The 20414-nt window shown below is 40.9% G+C and overlaps 1 protein-coding gene across 12 annotated transcripts in view; it reads left to right on the top strand.

Moving 5' to 3' along the window:
• Positions 1–20414, top strand: part of LOC788520 (craniofacial development protein 2) — a 138688-nt gene that overhangs the window by 82617 nt on the left and 35657 nt on the right. For 6 of the 12 annotated variants that reach the window (XM_059892828.1, XM_059892830.1, XM_059892827.1 and 3 more), the window contains 3 exons: positions 10452–10469; positions 12387–12433; positions 16528–19758. The gene's annotated coding sequence lies outside the window, so the exon portion shown is untranslated. Of the gene's footprint in view, positions 1–2112; positions 2897–10451; positions 10470–12386; positions 12434–16527; positions 20342–20414 lie in introns of those variants that run through there. The other 6 variants (XR_009496810.1, XM_059892823.1, XM_059892832.1 and 3 more) reach the window with 5 other exon arrangements.

Below are 20414 nucleotides of genomic sequence, written 5' to 3'. Positions count from 1 at the left end.
GCCATTTGATGTTACTACATCACTGTATAATCCTGGAAAGATTAAAAAAAAAATCAAAGCTATTTCCAGAAATTCATAACTTTTAACAACCCTGGGGGTTGTCTTTAAATGATATCATTGTAGTGCTTTGTTGTATGACATTGCCTTGAAGTTTATCACATAGGAGAAATCGTGTGCCTTGTGCATTCACCATGGAGTCTGTCAAAGTGGCAGCTCGAAGAATCCCAAAGGAACGCCAGAAAAAAAATTGCACAGAAAAAGGGCAGTGTTTCTCTCCTGCCTTCTAAAATCATCTTGTATTTTGTTTTAAAGTCATTTTTCCTCTTATGTGAGCACTGGATAGTCCCTTCCTTTAGGAGGTAGAGAGAGGATAATGGTTCTAATTTTTTCAAGGAGAGACTGAGAAGAGATTGAAGAAAGGGGAGTTTCTTCCTGGGGGTGGAATGAGCAAGAAGGGGTGATAAGGCTGTGCCTTAGTTTCCCCTTCTGCAATTACTGCAAAGACCATCCCCTCATGAGAAAATAGACATCGTGGAAGTTCAGGCTAGGAGAAACAGCAAACCAGCCAAACAGTAAGTCTGAGCAGAGGTTGGCTTCAGTTTTTTGCTAGCACGACGAATGATTTGTCCAGGTCACCAGGTAATGTTACGTGGTTTCTTTCCAGTCGCTGTGTGTGCAGAGATATATGCATTCAAATTCATGTCAAGTAGAACCCCCTGGGCTTCTTGGGTAAATATTTCTAAGATGTATTTAGCCAGATTCTCAACTGTCATGACAGCTTAAGATTCTGCAGTTCAGGGTTCCTAGGCTCACATCAGAAGTCAATTAATGAACCAGTATAGACCACACTCGGTTCTCTCAAATACATCTTGAATCTGTCCATGTCTCTCCATCTCCATGGTAACATTCCAAGTCTAGACCTTGCTACTCAAAGTGTGTTCTAGGGCAGGTGTCAGATAAACTTTCCAGGTTGGGGCAGGCAGTAAATATTTTTTCAGTTTTGTGGCCCATACAGTCTTCTGCTGCAGCTATTTCACCTTGCCGTCATAGCACAAAAGCGGCTATTTGCAATAGATGAAGTGCAAACAAATGGACACAGCTGTGTTTCAATAAAATTTTATTTACAAGAAACACGCAGCAGGCCAGATTTGGCCAATCAGCCATAGTTTGCTGACCTTTGGTCTAGGAACCAGCAAGGTCGGCAACTCCTGGAGACTTATTGAAAATGCAGTACCTCAGATCCCACCCCAGATTTGCTGAATTAAGTCTTCATGTTAACAAGGTGCCCTGATGATTCTATGCACATTAAAGTTTGAGAAGACTGGTCTCTAAGGCGAGACAACCTCTATCCCTTTTCTGGGCAGCATGAGCCATGCCTAACTAGTCTCCCTGAACTTCTGCCTTCACTTAACTCTTGTTAAGATGCTCAGTTGTGTCCGACTCTGCAACCCCATGGACCAGGCTTCCTTGTCCTTCGCCATTTCCCGGAGCTTGCTCAAACTCATGTCCATTGAGTCAGTGATGCCGTCCAACCATCTCATTCTCTGTCGTCCTCTTCTTCTGCCTTCAGTCTTTCCCAGCATCAGGGTCTTTTCAAATGAGTTTGCTCTTTGCATCAGGTGGCCAAAATATTAGAGCTTCAGCTTCAGCATCAGTCCTTCCAATGAACATTCAGGATTGATTTCCTTTAGGATTGACTGGTTTGAGTTCCTTGCAGTCCATGGCACTCTCAAGAGTCTTTTCCAACACCACAGTTCAAAAGCATCAACTTAACTGTTGCCACCTCTCAAACCAGTCTCCAAGAAGCAAAGGGATTTTCTTAAAATACAAATTGGATCCCATCACTTGCCTACTGAAAACCTTTCAGCAGCCTGTCAATTAGGGTTGTCAGACTTAGTTTAAAAAAAAAAACAAAAAACAAGATGCCAAGTTAAATTTGAATTTCAAATAAACAATGACTAAATTTTCAGTATAAGTATGTCCCATGCAGTATTTGGAACACACTTGGACTAAAATGTTGTTCTTTATCTGAAATTCAAATGTATCTGGATGTCCTATATTGTGCCTGGCAACCCAGTGCTCTGAGATTATAATCCAAACTCCTTATCACAGCCTAGAAGACCCCGATGATCTGGCCCTGTCTCCTTCCTGACATCATGGCACACCGTTCACCACCTCCTCTCTGGCCATCACCACACCGGCTAAGCTCCTTCCTGCCGAGACCCTGGACAAGCTGTGACCTCTGCCTGGAGTTCACTTTCCTCCCATCCTTCAGATTTCAGCCTAAAGACTTTTGTGTCAGAGAGAGGCCTTCCCTGAGTCTCTAAAATGAGCACAAACTCCTCCCCCCTAAGCCCCTGTCCCCCTATTCTCCATTAGCCTCTGTATCAGCACCCTCTTTCCACTGAAGCCCTTTCCATAATTTCTGGTGTTTATTTGGGGCTTATTTTTCATTTGCCTATTTCCCCACCAGGATGTGGAAGGAGTGGAGGAGTGAAAAAAAAATTCACTTAACTTTCCTTCTCCTTAAAAGAATAAAGGCTTTAATATAGCTTGCCCTCCCTACCCCTTCTTTAGCTTTTCAGAAATAGGCTGTCCATGAGGAGTTTGAGAGAACTATAAAAACAAATTTCAGGAATTTCCCTGGCAGCCCAGTGGTTAAGACTTTGCGCTTCTGCTGCAGGGGGTGTGGGTTCGATCATTGGTTGGGGATTAGGATCCCCCATGCTGTGCAGTGCTGCCAGAAAAAAAAACTTCAGAGGCCCTCTAGCATCTTCCCATCACGTAGAATTTATACCAGCTGGGGAAAAACTTGAATGGCACATAGCAATGGGCAGGTCCTTTTTTAAATGGTGGTAGAAGAAAGTCTGAAACTGCAATAAATATCTGCCTGGGATGGAAGATGTGTTGGATGAGTATCTGCATTGGAAGGTTTGGTACAGGTCATCATTTAACTTTTCCCTTCTCATAGAGTAATCACACGCTTTCTCAATTAAAAAATTCACACTGAAGTTACATTTATCATTATATTACTACTCTACCATGAACTTGTTCTTGTGTTCTCTTTTTTAATGCTCAGCATCCAGGGAAGAACATTTAGGGGGTCAGGGGCCTTTCCACACGAGACTGTTCCTTGAGCTTAAAGAAATCCAAAGAAGGAATGATTTCTTCGGATTATAATTGTCTTAGAAGAAGGTGAGGTTTTATTTGGGACCAGAAGGTCAGGGAATAGCGCAGAAGAGGGAGAGAGAATAAATAGCATGTGGAATCGGGGAGGAAGAGAAGAAAACAGCAGAGCCAGAGAACAGGAGTGGCCCAGTGTGACTTCAGGAAATTCATCAAAAAATAGCAAAATAATAATTTAAAGAACTGAAATTGGATTTGGTTTATAGACTATATCGGGGACTTCCTTGGCAGTCCAGTGGTTAAGACACCTCACTTTCACTGCAAGGGATGCAGGTTTGATCCCTGGTTGGGGAACTAAGATCCCACATGCCACACGGTGTAGCTAAAAAAGCAAAAAGCCAAAAAAAAGAATACGTTGACTAATGAGTGTAACTTGCTCAGAAAAGCAAAGAGGAGCCACAGAAGTTGTTGAGCTGAGGTGAAATCAAGAAGCTGTGTTTTGGGGAAATCACCTGACAGGAGGGCAGAGGTAACTGAGAGAAGAGAGAGACTCCAGGGAGAGAAACCAGAGAGGAGATGGTGTGGTTTGAGCACTTGAACTTCAGGAGTGAAGTGGCGTGAAGCAGAAGGAGTAGCTCTCTCCGAAGGAGCAGGATGAAGTCAGTGATTCCTGAAGGAGGGAAGGTTAGAAAATCACCTGTCTAATTTTCCATGTGTTAGAAATCCCATAGATTTACCGTGTCACTTAAGTTCTCTGCTGCTGCTGCTGCTAAGTCGCTTCGGTCGTGTCTGACCCTGTGTGACCCCGTAGACGGCAGCCCACCAGGCTTCCCTGTCCCTGGGATTCTCCAGGAAAGAACACTGGAGTGGGTTGCCGTTTCTTTCCCCAGTGCATGAAAGTGAAAAGTGAAAGTGAAGTCGCTCAGTCGTGTCTGACTCTTCGCGTCCCCATGGACCGCAGCCTACCAGCCTCCTCCGTCCATGGGATTTTCCAGGCAAGAGTACTGGAGTGGGGTGCCAAAGCCCTCTGTAGATGCTCAAGTTAAAATATTTAGGAAATGGAGACTCTAGACAGCCCACATTCTCCTTTCTGTTTCTGGGCTTCTTTTATTACCTCTTCTTCCTTCCTTTGTCACTTCCTTCCTTCCGGCCTCTCTCTCTTTCTCTCTCCATCCTTCCTTCCCTCCTTCCTTCCTGCCTCTTTCTTTCTTAAAAGCAAAAGGAAGAAAGCTCCCCAGAAAGGCTGGCTGAATCATGGATCTAAATAGGTCAAGGCGGCTGAATAAAGAGAGCCCGCAATGATTCAATAGCTCCTTCAGCTCCCAGCGTTAAAAGCGTTTCGTTTGGGTGTTTAAGCTGCCTGCACAACGCACTCTCTGGCTGATTTTTTTTTCAAAGTTGATTTAATCCTAGCACTTCATAAAATGTGTGTATCCATTAAAGCAAGGCGATTTTATTCATGTTCAAGAGAAATCTCTGAAAGGGTGGAATAAAACCCAAAAGCACAGAAAAAGGCCCAAATCCGGCAATGGGCAAACATAGATGTGCAGGTTATGTGTGAGATTTCAGGAGACCTACCACTGCACCCACCCCCCACCTCAAAGAAGTTTCTAATCAAATGCCAGAAATGAAGCATCAGAACCTGCCGAAATTTCCTCCTTGCCTGCCTGAGCTATTTAAATCATTCCTTTCTATTGCATCTGACTAGGCTGAGAACAGTCATGGAAATGCCCAGCGACTGATGATTCTGGCAGTTTTGTGAATTATCACATAAAATGAAATGCTGGACTGCATGCCTTTCTCCATGGGGTTTATAGTCACACTCCCACGCAGGCTCAGGATCCATGCTTAGCTCACCATCACTCCTGCCATCGTCCCTCAGCAGGGCGCAGCCACAGCCACCAAAATACATTGCTGCAGATTAGACTGTGGTGTGCTGATCGCTTTACATTTTAAAAGACTAAAAGGAATAACCTATTTAAGAAAACCATTCTGATTTTCATCAGTCTGTCCTTTCTTTTCTTTTTCTCTTTTTTCCTTCCTTCCTTGCTTTTTGTTTAGGAAACCCAGAGGGATGAGCTTCCATCAGGATCATGAAATAGCAGAGATAGGACACGCCGTGGAGGTTCCCCATAGGATTCTTGCCTGCAGCTCCCAGGCTGCAGATTTCATTGGCTTTCTGGGAGGAAATGAGCTAGGTGTGATGAGATGACCACGACAGTAACTGGCGAGCATCTCAGATTCAGTGATGGGAGTCAGCAGATTGGAAGTGTTTAAAGAGGCACAGTGTGTTCTGAAAAAAAAAATTCCCAAGGCAGCCCACTCAAGAAAATGGGAACTTTAGAAGATTTCTAAATGCAAAATTAAAAGCAAAAGACATTTAATGATAGCTCAGTTAAGGAGGAACTGTATATCATTAAGGAGAAAGATAGAGGGGGTATAGGATGAGCTAGAGACAGAAAGGAGGTCAGAATTGTTGAGTTGTTCCACAGGCATTTCCTAAGCTCCTACTACATAACAGTTTCCATGTTATATACTGATAGTATAAAGATGGGTTAGTCTTCCTCTCTTAGCTTGTGTTGCTAATCTTGGTCCACTAAAGCGTAAAGAGATGAGTTTTCTTAGATAGTATTGAAAAATGCTTCCGTAGTTGGGGTAGTCACTTTCTACACTTGGGCTACTTCTTGTTTTGCAAGGCAGAGCCAGTCTTCCGAAGGTATTAAAGTCATTGCTCTTGTTCAGGGTAAGCTTTCCACACAACAGGCAGGCCACTGAAGATCCAGGAGTCAATTCATGTAACACTAATGAAAGAATTTGAAAACATAACTGATGTTCTATAAAGGAAAATAAATATATATCTGATGGTTGCTCTGTAAAGCCAATAAAAAACTCTTAATTTTCTGCTTAATCCCCTTTCAATAGCAGATGGTTTTTCTGTATTAGTATTCTCTTGCTCATCATTTTTGATCCTACTAAATAATTTTACTTTTTTAGTACTGTTCCTAACACAGGGTTGTTACAGATTTTATCAACCTGTTTGCTTTCTTGATCCTCCAAAAATCCTTTGAGAAAGACAATTAAACCATAACTAGTCAATGTTTTCCTCATTATAATCCTTCTAAGAAAGAAGAGCTTAGAATGGGACTTTCCTGGTGATCCAGTGGCTAAGACCCCATGCTCTCAATCCAGGGGGCCGAAGTTCAATCCCTGGTCAGGGAACTAGATCCCACAGGCCCCAACTAAGAGTCTGTATGCCTTAACTTAAAAAAAAAAAGAAGAAGAAGATACCACACTGAAAATTGAAGATCCTGTATACCACAACTAAGAACCAGTGCAGCCAAGTAAATATTTTTAAAAAGATGAGCTTCCTGGGGGAAAAAAAAGGGGGGGCAGGAAAAAGTAAGGGTTATTCCAGTATTATAAGACAATGGACTATGATAGGAAAAACAATTAAGAACTTCAAGAAAAGTAAACAAGCTCTAAAAAAAGATATAGTACACTACTTGACTTATTAGTGGGAAAAAAATGTAACCTGTATGAGAAGATACAGTCATAACAAGGTAACATTGGGGCACGGGGAAAGGAAGGGAGATAGTGTGAAAGAACATAGTAAATAGATGGTGTATCAAGTTGTGAGAGTGAGAAACAGAAGTACAGAAAAAGAGACTCTTCTAAATTAAAGGACATTAAAGATCATTGCATGTTCTTAAATTAGACAAGCCAGCTACAACAAAAGCCATTTGAAATACATATATACTTACGGCTGATTCATGTTGTTGTACAGCAGAAACCAACACAATATGGTTAAGCAGTTATTCTCCAATTGAAAAAAAAAGCCATTTGAACGACAACTGGGGAAATTGTCCTGGGAAACCTAGTGAATGTGTAATAAGTTTATATGATATTAAGAAATGTGGGGAACTTCCCTCACAGTCAGTGGTTAAGACCCCAACTTCCATTGCAGGGGGCACGGGTTGGATCCCTGGTCGGGGAGCTAAGATCCTGCATGCTGCCTGGTGCAGCAAAAAAGTAAAAAAATAAAAGAAATTATTGTCAAATACAGAAATGTGGTATACATACACAATGGAATTTTATTAAGCCATTAAAAAAATAAACCAAGGAAATCCTGCCATTTTCAACAACATGAATGGACCTTGAAAGCATTATGCTAAGTGAAATAAGTGAGACAGAGAAAAACAAATTCTGTGTTGTCTTACCCATATGTGGGATCTAAAACATAATAAAACCAAACAAAAACCAAAATCACAGGAAAAAAGACTAGTTTTGTGGTTACCAGAGGCAGGGAATGGGAGCTGGTCATAGGTACAAATTTTCAGCTATAATAAAAATAAGTACTACAGATGTAATGTATAACATGATAACTAGTTAACACTCCTGAGTAATATAGGTAAAAGTTATTAAAAGAGTAAACCCTAAGATATGGCAGAAACCAACACAATATTATAAAGCAGTTATCCTCCAATTAAAAATAAATTGATATTTTAAAAAAGAGTAAACCCTAAGAGTTCTTATCACAAAGAAAAAAAGTTTTTGCCCCTTTTCCTTTTTCTTTGTATTGTGTCTACATGAGAGGGTGGATACTGACTAAACATTGCAGTAATCATGTCACAGTGTATCTGAGTCAGAGCATCATGCTGAACCCCTTAAACTAACATAGTGAAGTATATCGGTTATATCTCGATAAAACTAGGAGAAAATGAAAAAAAAATGAAATAGATTGTTGTCATTTTTGTGTGTTGTCATTGTTGCTAAGTCATATCCGACTCTGTGACACCATGAACTGCAGCATGCCAGGCTTCCCTGTCCTTCTTTATCTCCCAGAGTTTGTTCAAACTCATGCCCGTTGAGTCGATGATACCATCCAACCATCTCATCCTCCGTCGTCCCCTTCTCCTCCTGCCTTCAGTCTTTCCCAGCATCAGGGCCTTTTCCAATGAGTTGGCTCTTCACATCAGGTGGCCAAAGTATTGGAGCTTCAACTTCAGCATCAATCCTTCTAATAAATATACAGGGTTGATTTCTTTTAGGATTGACTGTTTTGATCTCCATGCTGTCCAAGGTATTTTCAAGAGTCTTCACCAGTATCACATTTCAGAGGCATCAGTTCTTTGGCACTCAGCTTTCTTTATAGTCCAGCTCTCATATCCATACGTGACTACTGGAAAAACCACTGTTTTTGTTAGATGCACTAATAGTTTTGCTAGATGAACTAATATTTTGGATACGCATAGTATAAAATGCCATAACTTCAGTATAAACATATAAGCATTTTGAAATACTTTTATCAGTTAGAAACACATCAATATCTAGAAAACTTTAGACTTCTCTATTTTATTTTAAACGTGTATACATTACCTTGATTTTAAAATGTGTTTAATTAAGTTTGACACTCTATCTCTGGATTTATGTCTCTCTGAATTCTAATTCCCAGATATCACTATGTCTTGTAGTTGAAGCTAATCTCCTCAAGAATGACTCTTGTTTTGCAAGGCCCTGAACTTTCAAAAACCAGATTTAATTATGTTCAGTGCACTTCATTTAATTAGGCAAGAATGCGGACTAACAGTTTTAAAAGGTTTTTCATTGTAAGATTGAAACAAAAAGAGATTGTGAACTAGGACGTTAAATTAACCAAGTATTCTTCCAGTGTTCTGGTTGGCTAATAGGCCTCAATCAAACTAAAAATGCACATCCTAACTAGTTGTGATGGATTGATGGTTAATAATATAGCAAACGCATTGAGGATACCAAGGGGACTTCTCCATCAGTGTGATCCATGGGGTATACTGTGGGCATGACCTATTTTTAAAACAGACAAAATAATCTTATATTTTAATGATAAAATTAAGATTCTTTCATGAATTTAATGAATAAAATACTAGAAAGAAAAACACTTCCAGAAAGATATTCCACCTAAGAATGCAGTTGACACATAAGGTAGTATAGTTCAGATTTAACAGAGTGGTTGGTTGGTTCACGTTTCATTATTTAAATCTCTTTTGCATGAGAGATAAGATAGCCAAAGTGTATGGTTTGATAGAATTTTTAAAGTAGTGTATGAATCATAGGGATAAATGAAAAGTTATCTAAAGAAAGACATCATTACATTGAGGAGAATATATAGCATGTTAACACAGTGGTATTTTAATTTGATGGGGCAATATTGACATGTGACTACAAATCCACTTATTGGTTAATTTTGTCATTAATAAGTATAATTAGTTATTGTTCCTTCATTCACAAATAATTACTGAGCATCTGTTTGCAGTATTTGTGCTAGTGGCTGAGACTATGAAAGTAAGCAAGAAAAATGTGATTCCTTCCGTTCCTTGCAGAGTTGATAGTCTAATAATAGGTATCATTCAAGAAGTTAAAATGAAACATAATCTGTTCCTAGGGGAGAAGCAGAGGGATGCCTTAAAAGCACAGAGTAAGGAGTGTAACCACATCACTAAAAATATAAACCAAGCATCTCCCCTTCCTTGGGATTGAAAATCCAAGAGTAAATACCAGATCCCTGGTGATTGTGGTGGCTACACTGGTGTAGGGGTGGCCCCACTGAATATAGGATCCTTCTGCCCAGTGCTGTCTCCATTAACAATGCTGTTTATCTGGGAAATTTGGTGAGGTTTGTATCCCAAAGGACTCAGAGGGGTCACTTGCCAGGATGATGGCGGTCGGATGACATTATGGATAGTTCTTCAGACAGGTAAAGGATCTAAAATCAGCTGGCTTCCCTGGTGAATCTGGGAATTCACCAGAATTCCCTGGTGAATCTGCCTTCTATGCAGGAGATCCTGGTTCGATTCCTGGATGAGAAAGATCCCCTGGAGAAGGGATAGGCTACCCACTCCGGTATTCTTGGGCTTCCCTGATGGCTCAGATAGTAAAGAATCTGCCTGCAATGCGGGAGACCTGATTTCGATCCCTGGGTTTGGAAGATCCCCTGGAGGAGGGCATGGCAACCCACCCCAGTATTTTTTCCTGGACAGTCCCCATGAACGGAGGAGCCTGGTGGGCTACGGTCCATGAGGTCGCAAAGAGTCACACGTGACTGAGTGACTAAGCACGGGACAACACTAACCTGAATATAGACACCAATATTGCAGCATCCGTGATTCCAGCAAAACTGGAAAAATAAATCTGGAAGTCCTGGATTATCTCCAAGCATTTGGGTTAGATGGATGGTGGACGACCAGCTAAGTTAACTGTGAAATTCTAACTCCAAGCAAAATATGTGTTTATCTTATGAGCCAGATTTGCATCATATTCTAAATAGTTTTTTTTTTTTTTTTTAATTTCAGAATGTCCTCATTGTTGAGGTAAGCTGACTTTTCTTTATCCATACCTGGAAGTTGAAAGAATCTAATGTTGAGTTTCTAAATATAGACCTTGTTATCAAATTGGCCAAGGATTTATTGAATGCCCACTGCATGCAGGCTTCTCCAAATTTACAGGATAGGAGTTAACTAGAATTTGACTTGAAATAACTTAGAATGGAAGCTTTGCAATAATAGTTGTGTGGTATTTTATCCTTTTGTATCTAATGCCACCCATGTCTAAATTGGTTCTTAGATCTATTTGTAAATCAGACATTTTCACAGAAGAGAAAACTAGCCCACAGAACCAAATTTTTTTAATAGAGAAACCAAGATTGGCCTCTCACCCTTAATTCCGTGTTCTTGCTAATGACCTCTAATGACTTGAAACAATCCTCCCTTCAGCATCTAAATCATAAATAGAATCAGTGTAAAAATTTGCTATCCAGGGGAAAGATATAATTTAATTTAATTTGTTTTTCTATTTTTTTTTTAAAGAAGAAAAGAAAAGAGAAAGAAATAATGGGTCCTTTAGCCCAGCAGGCCTGTCTTATCAGCTGGCAAAAATTCAGGGGAGCTGTTTTTGTCGCGCTTTTGTTACAGTCGCCTGGGTGTGCCATATGTATGTGCCGTTCTGGCTCAGACAAAACCCTTGAAGTAGACCCTCCAGCGAAAGGCACTGCCCGACCCTGGCTAAATTCAGACCTGTTGTTTTGATAATCAGCTCCAGACAGCTGATTTCTGTCCCACGGACAATCAATTTCGCCTGCCCATTGTGCTCTAATTGTGCAGCAGCTCATCAGCCAGGGTGAGCCTCTGCTCACAGTAGCCTCGTGCCCTCAGAGCTCACAGGCTGTCACCAGCTGCTGTCCACATACATCTCACTTCCCAGCCATCGAATCTCCTATTAAGTGGGGAGAGTATGTGAAGGGGGAGCGGGGGAAGTGTTTATCTGTCCATTCAGCATACTCAGATGTGCATCCCATGTCCATGAAAATTCATGTGCCCCGCGTTGTGTTACATTACCTCAGGGCCAAATTTAGTCCTTGAATGCGCATGCACGAGACCAAATGCACTCGATAAAGAGCCCCACATGCTCTCCAAATGCTGAATGTAGCCTTTTGACACAGCTCAAGGATTCTAGGAGGAAACAGTCACCAACATATTCCCCCCAAACCCAGCTTCCAGAAAGATGCACCTGTCTAAAAAATATAACCAGCTCTGCCTCCTACTTGGACTTCTAATTTGATGGCAATTCTAATTATGATACATTATTAATAAGGACTAGACTCATCTGTCTGGATGAAAAGCCTTTTAATGCAGCCCAAAGGCATCTGGTTGAATTTGTCTGTCCTCTTCTATTGGAACTGGGAGAACCATAAAAGCCTTGCTCAGTAGCATAGAGAAGTACAAGCCCAACATGATCAAGGTAGCCAGGTGAGTACCACATTCACGTCATCACTGCTATGTCTTTCCAAATCTGCCCAAGAGGGATGCTAACACAGGACGCTGGTTCCAAAGAATGCAGTCCATTCCAAACCACTAACCCTTTGCCCTCGGGCATTAGGGTTTGACCACACTGAACAAACAGCCCATTTGACAGCTAGCCTGAGAGAAAGGAAGGGGGAGAGGGCATGCTTTGCTATGTATCTGAGCCCCTTTTTCCAATGCCTCTGTTAGCTGTTTCCAGGAGCAGCTGGCTGAGCCCCAGTGCCCACGCCCCTCTCCCTCCCTTTTATCCAGAATCTCACTGATAAGGAGACATAGGAGGGAATTCAAGGCTGTGCTGATGCCCCACATGCTTGAGGGGGAAAAAAAATGCACGTTTCAAATATATATTTTAATGATGTTCAATTCTATTTGTAATTCACAAACATGTTACCTGGATCACTGAAACATTTTTTTTTCTTTTAATGGTAGTTTGTTGGTGAAGAGAACACCTAGAAGTGATGGCTTTAGACCTGACTGTAAGTGTTTGAGGCGGGGCGCGGTGGTTGTTGGTTGTTTATTGGCTAGTGGTGGTGTTTTGTGTTTAAGACTCTTTCCTTTCCTGGTTGTCAGCATTCCATGTGAAACGGAAGCTATAAAAGATTTGATGGCTCCATAAATGCTCCGTGTCTCCAGCAATAGAACCCTCTACAACCAGGGGTTTTCATTTTCTAATTACACCTTTCGCAGGAATTCTGTTGTGTACATTCGATGTTTTTATTTTTAGGTTTTTCTAAAATCTTTGCACCTTCATTCCTAAGAACTCAGCTAAAATGTGGGTTTGGGGGTTGGAGGGAGATGTGACCCTCCAACCCTGGACTGACTTGGATGCATGGGATTCCTGCCTTGGCCTCCGTCCCCACCTGTCTGTCCTCTCTGTGTCTCTGCTGGACACAGAGAGGCACTGGGAAGGTTGAGGGGTTCTACCATCTCTAGGAACTGTGAGCAGACAATGCACAGTGCTGACCTTCAGCAAATCGGAATTTTAGCACACAAAGGGAAATCCGAGACTCTGCCCCACCATCTCCAAACACAAATATAACCACACAGAGAATTAGAGCAAATATCTCTAGATACCATCTTCACACTTCACTTCAGACATGTGTTCTCAAGGAGTTTTCTCATCTAAAGCAGTTTCCTCCATCCTCCCCAGGATACGAATAGTTGTAATGCCAGAAAGGATAAACAAGCTGCTTGATTATTTATTATTCTAACACTAGAGGCGATTTTTTTTTCACTTGCATAGGCAGACTTCGGCTGGATTTTTATAACTTACATTTGCACTGGGATAATTTGGCTACAGTTCTCATCAGCAAGCTGAACAAACATTAGCACGAGAAGCATGCTATGGATGGGTAATGTGCCAATGACATTGAACCAGTGATTCTTTATTCTGAAAACAAGTTGCATTCCTGGGTGGATGTCTTAAATCTAGACAATGTTAGCTCTGGCCAGATAGACCCAATAACATGTTCCTGTCTAGTTATTGGTTTGGGGAATATAATCTGAATATAGTTAGGGTTGGACAAGGTTAATAAACAGAAATCTTCCAAGGAAATAATCTAAGATACTATATAGAGAAAATTTCAACTGAAGTTGAAAGACATGCACTTCAGAAATATCCAACTAATTACAAATTTCTTGTGTCACAGCAACAGTATTAATAAAATAATAGCTAGCACTAGTAAGAGATTTGGAGAAGGTGATGGCATCCCACTCCAGTACTCTTGCCTGGAAAATCCCATGGACAGAGGAGCCTGGTAGGCTGTACTCCATGGGGTCGCTAAGAGTCGGACATGACTGAGCAACTTCACTTTCACTTTTCGCTTTCATGCATTGGAGAAGGAAATGGCAACCCACTCCAGTGTTCCTGCCTGGAGAGTCCCAGGGACAGCAGAGCCTGGTGGGCTGCCGTCTATGGGGTTGCACAGAGTTGGACACAACTGAAGTGACTTAGCAGCAGCAGCAGCAGCAGCAGTAAGAGATTAATTTTTTTAATTAAAAAATTAAAGTGTAATTGATTTATAATGTCATGTTAATTTCCTGGTGTGCAGCACAGTGCTTCAGTTATATATTTGGATACACGCATGCATGCTTGGTCATGTCCAACTCTTTGCCACCCCATGGACTGTAGCCCACAAAGCTCCTCTGTCTATGGGATTTCCCAGGCAAGAATACTGGATTGCCATTTCCTACTTCAGGAAATCTTCCAGACTCAGGGATCGAACCCACCTCTCCTGCGTTAACAAGCAGATTCTACCACTGAGCTACCTGGGAAGCCCATTTGTATACATACATATTCTGTTTCAGATTCTTGTCCCTTATAGGTTATTACAAATTAATGAATATAGTTCCCTGTGCTATACAGTAGGTCCTTATATATGGAATCTAAAAAATAAGTTGCAGATGAACTTATTTACAAAATGGAAGAAGACTCACAGACATAGAGATTTTGGCGTGTCTGACTCCGTTTTAAGAGCTGCAAAGCGATGAACATGTTTAATCCTCACAGCTTTCTCTAAAGTAGGTGCTATTGCTGTGCCCATTTTACAGATGATGAAACTGAACCCAGCCAGGTTAAAGAGCTTGCTGGGTCACAAAGCTGTACGTGTACAGTCACTGTTGAGCCCAGGCAATCTGATTACTATCATGGCTCTTACTCTTGCACTCCATCTGTAAGTAGCATCTGCAATCGCAAATATAAGGGTAGGAACTGCACTCACTTACCAGCTAGAGACCAGTCAACTCTTTCCTGGCTGTTCTCCTGACCTGCTGGTTCAAGATTCTTTACTCCATGACAGCTTTGAAGGCTTGACCTTTGGAACCAACTTTTCCCAGTCTGAGTTGCCCATGCCCATTGTAGAGATTGCGTTACTCGCTGTAAAGTCATCATTATCTTTACAACCAGGGGTTCCTGGGAGTTGCTAATATTCTTTTAGCTAGCTCAGAATCCTTGTTGTTTTTGTCTTTCTTCCCTATTTCTGAGGCTTTGTACTTTTTGGTCTTTTTTCATAGTTGACTTTCTCCTCTGTGCTCAATGACACTTGTATCTTTGGACACCTTTTCTTCTGCTCTGCTTCTCCTCTGATTATTTTTCTCAAGAAACCTACAGTTTGGAGGGCTCAAAAGGGCTTTCTAACAGTGACACACAATGCAATCCTTAGAAAAACAAGTCCCTCCCCTCTAGCACTTTCTGCGAGCAGTAACCAGGTGGTTTCTCCATGTGAAAGCATCCTTGATCAGAAGGACCAACGAGGAGGTGAGTAGTCAACCACAGAGGTAACTTTCTCTGTGCTGTAAGTCCACTGGCTATGCCAAAGTACTGTTTTGTAAAAGTAAGCAAGTACATCTCTCATTTGTAATACTGTAATAAACTAACAGAGGATTCCCCAACACTGGAAAGAATTTGAAAAATCACTGGGCTATAGGCCCATTTATTCAGTTTTAAAATCTGAGGAGGAAGAACTATTTCATGCTCCTTAAGAATCCTTTTCAGAGACTTCCTTCGGTCTAGTGATTAAGACTTTGCCAGGTTAGATCCCTGGTTGGGAATCTGAGATTCCCACATGCCTCATGGGCAAAAAACCAAAACATAAAACAGAAGCAATACTGAAACAAATTCAATAAAGACTTTTAAAATGGTGCACATTAAAAAATCTTTTTAAAAATTCCTTTTTAATAAAAATCATCTTTCAGTATATTCATTTTTTTACTTAACCTGAGTACCTTAATGGGCTGTGGCTCAGTGGAAAAGAATCTTCCTGCAAATGCAGGAGACGTGGGTTCGAGCCCTGGGTTGGAAAGATCCCCTGGAGAAGGAAATGGCAAACCCACTCCAGTATTCTTGCCTGGAAAATTCCATGAACAGAGGAACCTGGCAGGCTACAGTCCACGGGGTCCCAAAGAATCCGATACAACTGAGTGACTGAGCACACATGCACAGTCTCATCCTGCCTGCGGTGGAGACAGAGAGTTAATTGCTATCATCTGCATGTGGATTCAAAGACCAGCCTTGGAGCAACCCTCAGCATGTCTTCCTCAAGCTGAACGGTCCTGTCTCCTTTCACCTTGTCTCTCAGGTTTTGCTTTCTAGCCCTTTATCCAGCCGAGGACACTGAGTGCGGTGGGAGGATGGCTTCCTATTGCAACAGCCTGTCCCTATTCACATATTACAGCATTGGGATGCCTTCTGATTGAACTGCACTTCATGCTTTTTGCAGTGTTTCCTTTGGCATGATATCGTTGGATACTGCTTGCTTTGAAAAAGCAGTGCTATATGCCTGACTCAGGCATACTTCTTGTTTTCCACAGGGCATCCTGAGCCCTTTCTCAGCTCTGTCTACAAGGATTACAGTCATTTTTCCCTGTCTGTTTATTAGTTTGTCCTGTCTCCCTGAGTAGTCACTCTGGCCCAGGTCCTGCTGGGTTCATCTTACGCGTTGTCTGTCACTTTTCTCACTTACTTCTGCCTAATGGAAGGTCCTCACACTTTAAGTGCTAACAACAGCTTATGGTGGCTTTATTTTTATGTTATTTAAATTGTGTTCTTTTTCCCCTCCCTCTCTCTGTTCAGATGCTGGATTTGAGATTCCAAACTTATTTGTGGTGGGTTATGCCTTAGATTACAATGAATACTTCAGAGATCTAAATGTAAGTCTTGCATGCAAATCCCTAACTCCGTTTTCACAAGAACATTGCAATGATACCAATTTAACAGATTTTAAAAATAGCCATAGCCATAATGAAGACATATTGAGTGTCTTCTGTGTCAGGAATGTTCCGGGCACTTGGCATTCTTAGTCTCAGTGAATTCCCACCACTGCCCAGCAAGGTTGATATTAGGATGATGGAAGCAGTTATGATTGTCTCTATTTTGTACGAAGGAAATAAGCAGAAAGACAGCTTGCTGCAGAGTTTTCTCCATCGTCATCAACTGTGTCTCCATTGACCATACTAACAGTCAATACTCAATAAACTGTTTAGTGTCAGTGCTTGAGATCTAGAAGCCTCCAATTACACTGGCTTGTAGCTCATAACTCTTTCCCCTTGGGAGAAATGGCTATAGACATGGACCCTTAGGTGTGTGACCCTGACCACTGCTGAATGATCTGGAGATAAACATCTAACCCAAAGTGGACCAGTCTGTCTCTCTCCCCTAGAATTTAGAAACTTAAACCAAGAGCCACAGAGACCAAGGGGTTTGGGGCCTAGGCCTGGGCTGGTTTCTGGAGCCTGTTTCTGGCTTCCAGTTGCTGCACTCCTCTGCCTTTGCGAGCTACCCCAGTCTCCTACCAGTAATAGCCCCCTGCACCCCCCACCGCTTTGCTTACGTTAACCCAGCGCCATTTCTGTTGCTTGCCATCAAAATACTTCTGACACATTTCTGGCTACCCAAAAAGGATCAAAGGAAAGTCAGTACCTGTGTTTACTACAGCTGTTTCTCTGTTCACTGTAGAAGCTGTAACTTCACCAGTAGGATATGCTGTCTCCACCACTACCTATATTCCACAACCCTCAGCATATATCTCGTTGTTACAGACCTACAAAGCCAGGTTCAGAAAAGAGCTCAAAACTCAGTGAAGAAATTTTTGCCTTAGTGGGTCTCTTTAGATTTTACAGATATCTGCATGTGTACACATATATGTGTATGTGCATATACATAATATGTATATGTATACATAATGCATTCACATACAAATACATACACATATAAATAAATACATATTGGGTTGGCCAAAAAGTTTGTTCATCTTTTTCCATAAGATGGCCCTGGTAGTGCTTGGTTGTTTTTAACTTCATTCAGAGCAGTTTTGTTAGATTGTATTGTGACAGCTGTCATATCAATGTGCATCTTTTTTAAAAAAAATCAAAATTGGTGAATTTTTGTGTGACCATTTTAATAGTGAAGATGGAAGAAAAAAGCAACATTGTTGACATGTTATGTTTAATTACTTCAAGAAAGGTAAAGATACAACCGAAACGCAGAAAAAGACTTACGCTGTGTATGGAGAAGGTGCAGTGACTGGTGAAATGTGTCTAGTGCAGTTTGCAAAGTTTCGTGCTAGAGATTTCTTGCTAGACAGTGCTCCATGGTCGGGTAGACCAGTTGAAGTTGATAGCCATCAAATCAAGACATTAATTGAGAATAATCAATGTTATACCATGTGGGAAATAGCCAGCATACTCAAAATATCCAAATCAAGCATTGAAAACCATTTGTATCAGCTTGGTTATGCTGATCACTTTGGTGTTTGGGTTCCACATAAGTTTAGCAAAACAAAAAACCTTCTTGACCATATTTCCACATGTGATTCTCTATTGAAACATAAGGAAAATGTTGTCTTTAAAACAAATTGTGATGGGTGATGAAACGTGGATACTGTACAATAATGTGGAATGGAAGTGGTTTGGGGGCAACCAAAGTGAATCATCACCAACCACACCAAATGCCAGTCTTCATCCAAAGAAGGTGATGTTGTGTATATGGTGGGATTTGCAGGGAATCCTCTATTATGAGCTTTTCCTGGAAAACCAAACGATTCATTCCAACAAGTACTGTACCCAGTTAGACCAACTGAAAGCAGCTCTCAAACAGAAAATGCATTATCTTCCATCAGGATAACGCAAGATCGCATGTTTCTTTGATGACCAGGCAAAAGCTGTTCCAGCTTAGCTGAGAAGTTCTGATACATCCACTGTATTCACCAGACATTGCATCTTCGATGCCCATTTATTTTGGTCTTTACAAAATTCTCTTCATGGAAAAAAAAAAAATTACAATTCCTTGGAAGGCTATAAAAGGCACTAGCAACAGTCCTTTGCTCAGAAAGATAAAAAGTTTTGAGAAGACGGAGTTACGAAGTTGCCTGAAAAATGGCAGAAAGTAGTGGAACAAAACAACAAATATGTTGTTCAATAAAGTTCTTGGTGAAAACTGTATCTTTGATTTTTACTTAAAAACCAAAGGAACTTTTTGGCCAGGCCAATTCATATGTATTTAAATGAAGAGTAATGAAGTAGGAGATATTACTGCATCCCATTTTCTGCACTTCTTATTTTGTTAAGAGGCTGATGCATTTAAATCCTTTATTGTTTCAGCACATATGTGTGATCAATGAACACGGCAAAGAAAAACATAGAGTCTAAAGAAGTAAAATTTTACCATCGCATCTCCAGATAACATCCTACTTAATGACTACACTCAGGAAGTCAGCATGTAAAATATGTCTCCCAGGCATCTTCACTCAGCAGGACTTAAAATGGAAAAAAAATTTTTTTTAATGAATGAGCTTTCTTTTCTGAGATTATAACATAACATAAAGAGTCCCAAAGGTTTTTAAGGAAAAGAAAGCAATGCTTTTATTTGACTTGTTCCAAATTAAACACTCCACCTTGTGACTCACAAGTTCAGTCCACCTTCACACCCCTGAGAAACTCCTTCTTTTGTTTTGATAAAGTCATTATGGTTGATTACTATACCCGCACCTACTTACTCAAATATTTTTCAGTTAAGTTTTTTTTTTTTTTTTAGTACTTCATTTTGGTGATATTTCACAATCTTAAAACCCAGAAGCCTTTTCAGTGAACCTCTGAGCCCATATACTAGAAATGCAACTGGATTCCATACTAATAAAGAAGGAAAAGGACAATTTAATATAAATTTCTGTTTGCAGACTTCTGACAGGCCATTATGATCTGCTTTGACAAAGCCTCTCTGAACAGCAGCGTTCAGTGCATCTTAATGATGTTATGAAATGGGCCTTTGCCCAGTGCTCTTGATTGGAGCTTCCGGTATGTGATAACGGTATGTCATGTATGCGTGGATGTACTCAACTGTGTTTAATACTCTGAATTTTAAATAGAAAAAACACAATGGCAGCAAGGACCCTTGTCTCTCAGCAGCACTCGTTTATGCGCTTGAGACGTGAGCAAATAGCAAAATTGCGGGGGGGAGGGGAAGGTGTTTTCAGTGCTTGAAACTGGGCAAGTATAAATTGTGCTTGTATTTCCGTCAGAGGGCCAGGCACTATTATGTATTATCCTAAAGAAGAATACAGAGGCTGAATACTTTTTTAAGTGGCCTTATGAGGCTGATCACATAACCCAGTGCGCTACAGAAAACTAGGATACTTAAAAGTTTTTTTCTGAATAACATTTTTTTCCATTTCCACTGTTTTATGAGAGGTTGTCTAATTTATGGGGATTTTAATTGAAAATAAACTTGAGTGCCAGTAGAGCTGTTTTTTCCTCACTTCCTAAAAGGAGCAAATGCAAAATAAATAACTAAGCAGCCTTTGTTTGGTTCTGAACTGTATGTGGTGTATTGTTATCGGGTTCCAGCTTCCTTTAAAGTAATAAAGAATAAGAAAACTTGTTATGTCTCATAACTGCTTACTGTTTTTCTTCCGCCTTCACATCTTTTATATACTTGCAGCCAGTAAACTGTGTGTGAGCCAGTAG

The sequence above is a fragment of the Bos taurus genome, chromosome 13 (assembly GCF_002263795.3).
Source record: "Bos taurus isolate L1 Dominette 01449 registration number 42190680 breed Hereford chromosome 13, ARS-UCD2.0, whole genome shotgun sequence".
Classification (NCBI taxonomy): domain Eukaryota; kingdom Metazoa; phylum Chordata; class Mammalia; order Artiodactyla; family Bovidae; genus Bos; species Bos taurus.
The sequence above is the reverse complement of the archived record's forward strand: the minus strand, read 5'-3'. Positions and strand labels throughout refer to the sequence as shown.